The sequence below is a fragment of the Dryas octopetala genome, chromosome 9 (genome assembly GCF_963921425.1).
Source record: "Dryas octopetala chromosome 9, drDryOcto1.1, whole genome shotgun sequence".
Taxonomy (NCBI): domain Eukaryota; kingdom Viridiplantae; phylum Streptophyta; class Magnoliopsida; order Rosales; family Rosaceae; genus Dryas; species Dryas octopetala.
This window is the reverse complement of record NC_141374.1, coordinates 10,618,886-10,628,329: the sequence shown is the minus strand read 5'-3', so window position 1 is coordinate 10,628,329 and position 9,444 is coordinate 10,618,886. Positions and strand designations below refer to the sequence as shown.

At 36.5% G+C, this 9,444-nt stretch overlaps 2 pseudogenes; both read left to right on the top strand.

Annotated features, from left to right (window-relative positions):
* Positions 1–1,757: 1,757 nt before the first annotated feature.
* Positions 1,758–2,792, top strand: LOC147273954 (dehydration-responsive element-binding protein 1A pseudogene; annotated as a pseudogene).
* Positions 2,793–4,009: 1,217 nt separating this feature from the next.
* LOC147273953 (dehydration-responsive element-binding protein 1E pseudogene) lies at positions 4,010–4,931 on the top strand (annotated as a pseudogene).
* The last annotated feature ends 4,513 nt before the right edge of the window (positions 4,932–9,444 follow it).

The following is a 9,444-nucleotide window of genomic DNA, read 5'->3' as shown; positions in this document are numbered from 1 at the left end:
ACAATACAAAAATAATCTTTACTATTATAAAGGCAGAATAAGGGTTTTATGTAGTAGGCTTCACCAAAAATGAGATTGCCTAATTTACCCTTCATTCAACAAACAGTCCCATAAAAAAACCAATAAATAAAGACATAGTTATAAAATACAACCATTAAAATAAACTTTAAAAAATAAAAATAAAAATAAAAACAGCCCACTATCTTAAAACATGGAGATATCATATAGTTGTGAGAAGTTATAAAATTAAGAACAAAATACAAAAGAAAAAAAAAAATGTCAATTTACACATGCAAAGAACGTGCCAAGAGGCTAGTTCTCAATAAGGAGAGAACAAGTAAAGATGGTCGATCCTTTTCAAATCCACTTTTTTTTATTTTATTTTTAGTTGGGGAAGAGGGGATTAAACTTGAGTGCATTGTGGCTAATTATATGGCCCTTCTAACTGAGTTATCTAATAACTGCCAATATATTCATACTCTATTTAAGCCTGCCGCACCATTTCATTGGTTGGTTTGAGCTTAGGTTAAATTTATATGAGTTTTGATTGAACCCGTTCAAATTTCATGTTTATATTTAACATATTAGAAATGTTATTTATTACAATTTAGTATGAAAATTCTTTGAAATGAAAGTGCTTGAAGTGTGAAAATATTTTTTATTCAGTTGAATTCTTTCTTAATGCTCCTGGTGTGGGTTACCTAATAATTTCAGTTGAAGGATCAGATTCCAAGTTGCTCATTGATGTGCTTAATTCCTTGGCAAATATGTATTAATATTATTAGAGAAATTAAGGGCCCGTTTGGTATCTTACTCAAATTTTTTTTTTTCAAAAATCAAGATTTTTTTTTTAAAATATGAGTTTTCAAAATCAATTTTTAAAATTTGAAAATGTGTTTGGTATGAAATTTGAAAACAATTTTTAAATTTTAAAAATGATGACAGTTAAAAAAGAAGAAAATGTAAAAAAAAAAAAAAAAAACGATGTTTTATCATTTTTAAAAAGATACATGTTTTTTAATTTGTTTAAAAAAAATGTTTTTAAAAATAGTCTACCAAATACGTTTTCTTGATTAAAAATTTTTTTTTTAAATAAAATACCAAACAGGTCCTAATTATTTTCCAACTTCTTTGAAAGCATTCAATTTCGTCATATTTTAGAATACGTTTGTGGCGAATGTTTTTGCTTCGTTGGACCATTCTCAAAATTTGTCTAAGATTTAGATTCACTCTCCCCCATATCTATTATTTTTTCTTTCAATTTTAATCTTGTAGGTTCAAAATGTTGTCAGGATTTTGTGTTGTATTTTTATTTTTTTATTTTTCCTTAGTTAAAAAAATAAAATAAAAAAACATTGTTCATTTCCATATAGTCTCGTCGGCAGACAAGTAAGCCTTTCATATAATTAAATTAGATATACGAGGATGTGGTTTCCTCAAGTCGGACAACCAAAGAAAAATATTGGAGATATTTTGGTGGGAACCACATTGAAAACAAAACGTGCTGATTCCGGTAAGAAAAGAGACACGTGGTAAACACCCACTGTACTTGGTTTAGTAAGCTAAGCTAGCATGATGGTCCTGTGACCAGAAGGTCAAGTCAAATCAATAAATTTTGAGCTTTCTATGTGGGAACCCAAACCAACACACCTGGCACCTCGTCACACTCCGTGTGCACGTTGAAATTGCTTGGACCCACACATCCCCACAGCCCAAATCTATAAAACTCCCACTCAGTATCTCCCCAGTTTAGCTTCCAACACTGAACAATCTTTAACAACACCTACTCAGAAACTTACTGCAAATGGATATCATCTTCAGCCAACATTCTGACTCGGCCTCCGTGGACAAGGCCGAGTCGTCTTCCTTGTCGGACAGTTCCAGTTGGACAACTCGTTCGGACGAGGAAGTGATACTGGCCTCGAGCAGGCCGAAGAAGCGTGCGGGGAGGCGGGTATTCAAGGAGACAAGGCACCCAATTTACCGGGGAGTGCGGCGGAGGAACAACAACAAGTGGGTCTGCGAGCTACGAGAGCCCAACAAAACAACCCGTATTTGGCTGGGGACCTATTCGACGGCGGAGATGGCGGCGCGGGCCCATGATGTGGCGGCATTGGCGTTTCGGGGGAAGCAGGCCTGCCTCAACTTCGCCGACTCTGCCTGGAGGCTTCCGGTCCCGGCTTCGATGGATGCTAAGGATATTAGGAGGGCGGCAGCTGAGGCGGCGGAGGGTGGCGGGGTTTCGTCCAGCGGTGACGAGAAGGAGCGGAAGGTGGTGGCGGAGAAGGACAAGGGTGAAGAGTTGTTTTATGTGGATGAAGAGGCGTTGTTTGACATGCCGAGGTTGCTTACTGACATGGCTCAAGGGCTTATGCTTTCTCCACCTCATTGCTTGGGTGACTACATGGAATCGGATGACGTGGGAAGCGATGCTGATCTCTCACTCTGGACTTTCTCAATTTGACATGCATGTATTATTATTATTATTATTGAGTGAGAGCGAGGGAGAGTGTGTTTACTGTTTAGTAAGCTCTTTCCTCCACTTTTCAATTCATTAGGATTAATATTGTATCTAATTAGGCCTTCAGAGTTGGGCATGCATGCATGGTACTATGGTAGTCGATCAACACGTACTGTATACACTACTAGCTAGTGTGTTAAAGATGATTAGTATGTACATATATAGTTACAAAATTTGGATTATTGATCGAATATATGTTGGACTTAATTTAATTACATGGTGACATGGGGATTCTAATTACATAGTGGAATACTCCTTATTATCTTTTTTATTCTTGTAGCTCGTGTTGTGTGAGTTTTTTTTTTTTTTTTGGCTAGGCAGATTTGTTGTGTGAGTTGACTTGCTCATTTGCTAAGGTACTTTCCTTTGCCTTTTATTGTTGGGCTTTTTTGTATATGGGCTCATTTCCTGAATTGTTTCTGTTGGTTTGGAGTGTTTTGACCGTGGCGGGTCTCTCTGTCCTGTGTTGGTACTTACTTGGTACTCGGGGGATAAAAATGTTTTTAGTTTACGTGTTTTATCCCAAAAACAGATTTGATCTGGTTTCAAAACTTCATACTTCGTTCATGTGTTTTATGTTATTTGCAATATATGAAAATTTTTTAACAAATTTAAAATTTCAATTTTTGTTTAAAAATCAAATTGAAGATTGCATACAAGATTTTTTGTCATTTTTTAATAAAACTTATGAGTCTAAATACGTTATTAGTTTTAATTTGAAAAAATTTTAAAATTATTATAAAATATTTGATAATTGTAAATAATATAAAACACAAGAACCAAATGTGGAGTTTTGAAAATATATGAATACATATTTGGGTAAAACACATAGACTTTTTTCCCATTAAAATATAAATAGGTGATTATTAGTAAATTATTCTACATATATATATATATATATGACTTTTCATAGGAATACTATTATAAATTTCAAATTTTTATATCCAATATGTATCCGAAATGATGTAACAGTGTAATTTTATTTTTTTGGTGCTGATGTAACAGTGTAATATTAATTCATCTATTTAAAACAAATAAAACACCATTGATACATCATATACATATATATAGTTTTATTAGCCGACAAATGAGGCTTCAGAGTTTGTACCAAAATAAGGCTTCAGAGTTCAGACACTAGGATGTGGTTTCCTCCAGTTGGGCAAGAAAAGAAAAATATTAAAGATTTTTAGGTGGGTCCCACGTGGAAAACCAAAACGAGATAAGTATTGTAAGAAAAATAACACGTGGTGAACACTCACTTTACTTAGTACGGTAAGCTAGGCAGGCAGGCAACTGGTGGTAAAGTCAAATCAGTCTATTTTCGTCTAAAAGTCTCTATTCCTATGTGAGAACACCCAAACGTACAGGTGGCGCCTCGCCAGACTCCGTGTGCGCGTTCGAGTGGCATTAACTGGGGCCCACAAATCCCCCAGCCCCCAAAATGTATAAAAACCCAGTAGCTCGATCAGTAGTTGAGCTTCCAACAGTACTGAACAAGCTTCAACAACACACACCAAAAACACTTGCTCAAAAACTTACTGCAAATGGATGTTATCTTCAGCCAACTCTCTGACTCGGGCTCCGTCGACAAGCCCGAGTCGTCTTTCTTGTCGGACGGTGCTAGCTGCCCGACTCATTCCGACGAGGAAGTCATATTGGCCTCGAGCAGACCGAAGAAGCGCGCGGGGAGGCGGGTGTTCAAGGAGACCAGGCACCCAATTTACCGGGGAGTGAGGCGGAGGAACAACAACAAGTGGGTCTGCGAGCTAAGAGAACCAAACAAAAAAACCCGTATATGGCTGGGGACCTATCCGACGGCGGAGATGGCGGCGCGGGCCCACGACGTGGCGGCATTGGTGTTTCGGGGAAAGCTGGCGTGCCTGAACTTCGCGGACTCCGCGTGGAGGCTGCCGGTCCCGGCTTCCAGGGATGCTAAGGATATTAGAAGGGCGGCAGCGGAGGCGGCGGAGGGGTTTGGGCCGAGGAAGGAGGTTGGCGACGAGAAGGAGCAGAAGGTGGTGGTGGAGAAGAAGAAGAATGAAGACCACTTGTTTTATGTGGATGAAGAAGCGTTGTTTAACATGCCGAGCTTGCTTCATAACATGGCTCAAGGGCTTCTGCTTTCTCCACCTCACTGCATGGGTGCCTACATGGAATGGGATGACGTGGAAAGTGATGCTGATCTCTCACTATGGAGTTTCTCAATTTGACTAGCGTCAGTTATTCACGTGCGCGCATACGTATACATTAGCGTTAGTTACTTACGTAAGATTGCATTTTTTAAATCATTGTAGGCAAATAAAGCCAATGAATTGATCGAGACACCAGAGGAGGATAAACCTCACTTGAATTGAACTTTTGATTCACTTAAATTAAAATATCATATAAGAATTGGACTTTTGTTCTTATTCATCCAAAAATTTGATTCTATTAAGAATTTAGCCTTAACCTTTTTTTACTTGGTAGAAAGAACACTTCACAGCCCGAAGGCAGAAGCCCGAAGAGGGGGCAACAACCCAACAACAACAAACAAAAACCAAAGAAAACATAGCAAAACCAAGACATAAAAAATCTAAACAAGCATAGCAAAAACAAGGAAGCCAGCCGACTAGAACACGTACCCAACCACCAAGCAGAAACTCCAAGCACATAAGCCTTTTATTCGTCCAGTTTTACCCTGAACAAATTGGTTTTTTGAAGTCTGACATTTATTCTTAATCTTCAAAAAGGGGTTCTAAAATTTGGGATAATTTTTTTTCTTTTTAAGAGATAGACAGTTAGGTTTTTTTAATTTGGTGATAAAATCTTTTACTTTTGTAATTTAATTTAAGTTTTGCAGGATTGAAAGAAAGGTTAATTGAGTCTTTTTAAAAGCTAATGTATCAAATAAATTATTACATGTATTTAATAATGTTGAATACTCTAAACGACATGAAATTATGGCACAATTAGGGCACCAATTAGCACCCTAGCACAACCCTTTGGATTATTGATTGAATATATGTATGGACTTAATTTAATTACATTGTGGCATGGGGATTCTAAGTAGATAGTGAAATATTCCTTTTAATCATCTTTTTGATTCTTCTAGCTTGTGTTGTGTGAGTTGCCTTTTATTGTTGTACGTTGTCTTCTATTAGTTGCTGGGCTTTTTTGTAAATTAGCAAAATTAATTCCATAATTGTTTGTGTTGGTTTGGAGTGTTTTGACCGTGGTGGGTTTCTCTGTCCTGTGTTGGGTGCTTACTTGGTACTCGCGGCTTTGAATCGTGTGGTGGGGGAAGGTGCATGCATGAGAGTGTGACTGTGTGAGACACGGCATGGACACAAACTCCTCATTAAAGCATAGAGACAAGTCGTGTCTTTCTTTACTCGGTCATATTCATTTCCTTTTTTATAAGGTTTTCTTTTTTCACTTATACCACCCAAATAATGGGGTGTATGTGCACTATAATTGTCATCCATAATATTTTTTTTTGACATAAATTTAATTTAGACACATAACTATATATACTATTTCAACGAGGTCCACAAATTTTTAAATATTTCAAATATACACCTGATTTATTATGTAAATTGAAAAATGAAATTTCGTCCATCAAGTTATTGAGAGATCAGTTAAATGTCAGCTTATTTTTTGCTAACGAGGATTAATTGGCAACGTGACACCAACTCAGCATACAAATGAGCAACACATGTCCACTTGACACGGGCCCACACACCCATCACCTCTTTCCCGCTCGTCGAACGCTCTCCTGATCATTTAGTCTCCAAAAAACATCATGTTTTCCCCCAAATTCAAATATAAATTTCTCACTTGTGTTCAACGAGCGAGAAATAGATGATGAGTTTGTGGACCCGTGTCAGGGGTTAGGTGGACCTGTGTCACTCATTTGGCGGAAAATGAGCGACATGAGTCCACCTAACCCCTGACACGGGCCCACAAACTCTCTCTCTCTATTATTATTAAATTGTGGGCCCGTGTCGCTCATTTGGCGGGAAATGTTTGCTGAAATAGCGCCACGTCGCCAATTAATCCTAGTCAGCAAAAGTCAAGCTGTCATTTAACTGATCTCTCAACGAATTAATGGACATAAATTCATTTTTCAATTTAGATAATAGATCAGGTGTATATTTGAAATATTTTAAAGTTCATGGACCCCGTTGAAATAGCTTATATAGTTATGTATCTAAATTGAATTTATACCTTTTTTTTTTTTTTACCAATAATCATCCATAGTTTATTTTGTGTGCCAATTTGGCACTTGCCTAACATTTCGTGCAAGGATCTCAAGTCGTTGTGTGACTGGTGTACACCTTTTTCTTAAGACTTTATATTAAGTAATATTACAATAAGTGAAATTGTGAAAAGATTTGATCTGGGTGATGACGTGGAAGTGTGGAACTATGACTTTATATTACAATAAGAAATTACGCTGTTGTCCTTAATTGCAAAATAAAACTAACCTTTTTTTATCTAGAGCTCGTTTTTATTTTCAGCCCAACTTTTTTCAGACAAGACTCATACCTCTTCAATTAACTACAACCAGCAAAGTCATACTCATTCAAAGAAGAGGCATTTCAGTCTTTAGCTACAAAGAGGTGGAAGGGTGGTACATTTCAATCTAGGATTATTGATATGTGAAAGATGATGCTCTCCAAACTAGTACAAGCCTTTAATTTTCCATCTAAACCCAGTTGTAGCTTCAAGTGGCCAGTGCCTCCCAAAAATCTTTTAGCTTCCTCTTAGTAATGCATTATGGAAAACAGAAACCTAAAGAAAACAAACATTGACGATCCCACATCGATCTAACAGTTTCACTTTCTCACCGATTGGCATTTTTAGATGAACCACCTGGATGGAATAATTAGGTACTTATTTATTTCTGGGTGGCCCATCTCTCTCTGTCATATGCTTTGGTAGTGTACCCATCGATACACTAAAAAGCTTTGAAGGTAATGTGTTAGGTCAGACTGTCGGGACAAAATAATTATGTATCGGGCCGCAAAAGATTGTGGGATATGATTTTGGGGGTTTGTCTTTCACTCTATCTACTCATCCAAGTGTCAAACTTGACATGGCTGATAATCATTTTCTATATTTCTGTCATTTTTTTTTTTCTTTTGGGTAGTGACCGTACGTAGTGGCATGGGTTTTGTTTTGTTTTTCTTTGTTTGTTCTTTTTTATATGAGGCAAAGGTCTGAGACCTTATATATTGTTTTACAGGGCTTTACACTCTTGAGGTAAAATTTATGTATTTAGGCTATCTATATATCTATATACTTATTTTTATTATCACATGACTTCTTATCGTATGTTAAAATCAGCGAGAAATAAACTAAAATGACATAATGAGAGAAATAAAGATAATGAGTATATGTATTCGTAACATCAAAATTTTGCTCTTTTGGACCATCCTCACCTTAAAGAAAATGAGTAGAGTGACTCAATCCAATCGTTGTAGGTTGTAATTCACAACTTTTCGGATGTGAGATACATTCTACTCTCAACAAATAAGTGTAGAAAATTAATGTGAACCGTTTATGAGAGTTTAATGTGGAACCCACAATCATCTATGTCTACTTGTTACTGCTTTCTTTAAAGTGGACCAGAACTCAGAGTTAATGATCGAGCTAGCTGGAGTTTCAAAATTCGTAATATATACCAAAGTTGTTTACTTGTTTGTTCCGAGTTTTTCGACTTTGGTTTGAAAGTTGACTTTGTAATCAAGCATTCATCACCAAGAACGCGTGTGTCCAATAAATAACAGAGTAACCATCACAACTCCTCATTCTCAGATTACCAGTAATTGGTTATGCTGGTTTTTGGAAACCATTCTTCATGAGCCATGTGCTGTACGTTGGCCCATCAGTTATACGTACAAGGACACCCACTTTAACTGTTGCCAAATTGATACATGATGAAGTCATGGTCATTGTATATTTGTGTTCTCCACCCATTGAGACAAACAAACCTTAAAAGGCCACATACATTATGTGATCATCATAAGTACTTATGAGATAATGTTGTATTGTATTGTCACAATATTATAAATATAATGCAATTTTTTTTTTAAAGTTTATTCACACCAATGTTCTTTGTAAGAAATAAATTTTTTCACTTTGATACATGAAACTTAAATTCTCTCACTTTACTACTCGAACTTCACAACATTATTGCAAAAACCCCTATTCTGTTAACTCTATCCAATAATCCGTTAAAGAGTGACGTGACACCTACATGGGAGAGTATTTTAACTTGTCTTTGGGCATGACTTGGACTGACACTCGTCCATGTCTTTTGGCAGGAAATGCTAACATGAAAGCCAGTTGGATGAGTGTCAGTCTGATTCATGCTCAAAAACAAGGAAAGGCTAAAAAACCCCTCCATGTAAGCGTTACGTCAACTCTTTTAATGAATTACTGAATGAGTTGACGGAATAAAGATGTTTGCAATAACGTTGTGAAGTTCGGATGGCAAAGTTAGAGAATTTAATTTCAGGTGGTAAAGTGGGAAACAATCTATCTTATAAGGGGTATTGGTGCGAATAGCCGTTTTATTTATTTATTTATTTTATCTAGTGTTGTTGACATTCTAATTTAGTCTTTTGCACCTCCAAGAGTGTAGAAAAACAATGAAAAATTAAGTTTGAAGTGTAAGATTTGGTCAAAAGAGGAGTGTCAACAACATTATCCTTTCTTTCTTTCTTACTTTTTTTTTCTCAAATAGTATAACATGTTAGGACGAACTATATATAGCATATCACCAATTAAATCACTCATCATTTCAGCGTGATCCTGGTTAATTGTGACACTATAAATACAGAGAATAAATACGCACCTAAATGATTTTCAATAGACCAATGATAGCTACTTATTCTTTTTCTACTTTCTTCTTCTATTAGCCTGGTCATTATGCGGTG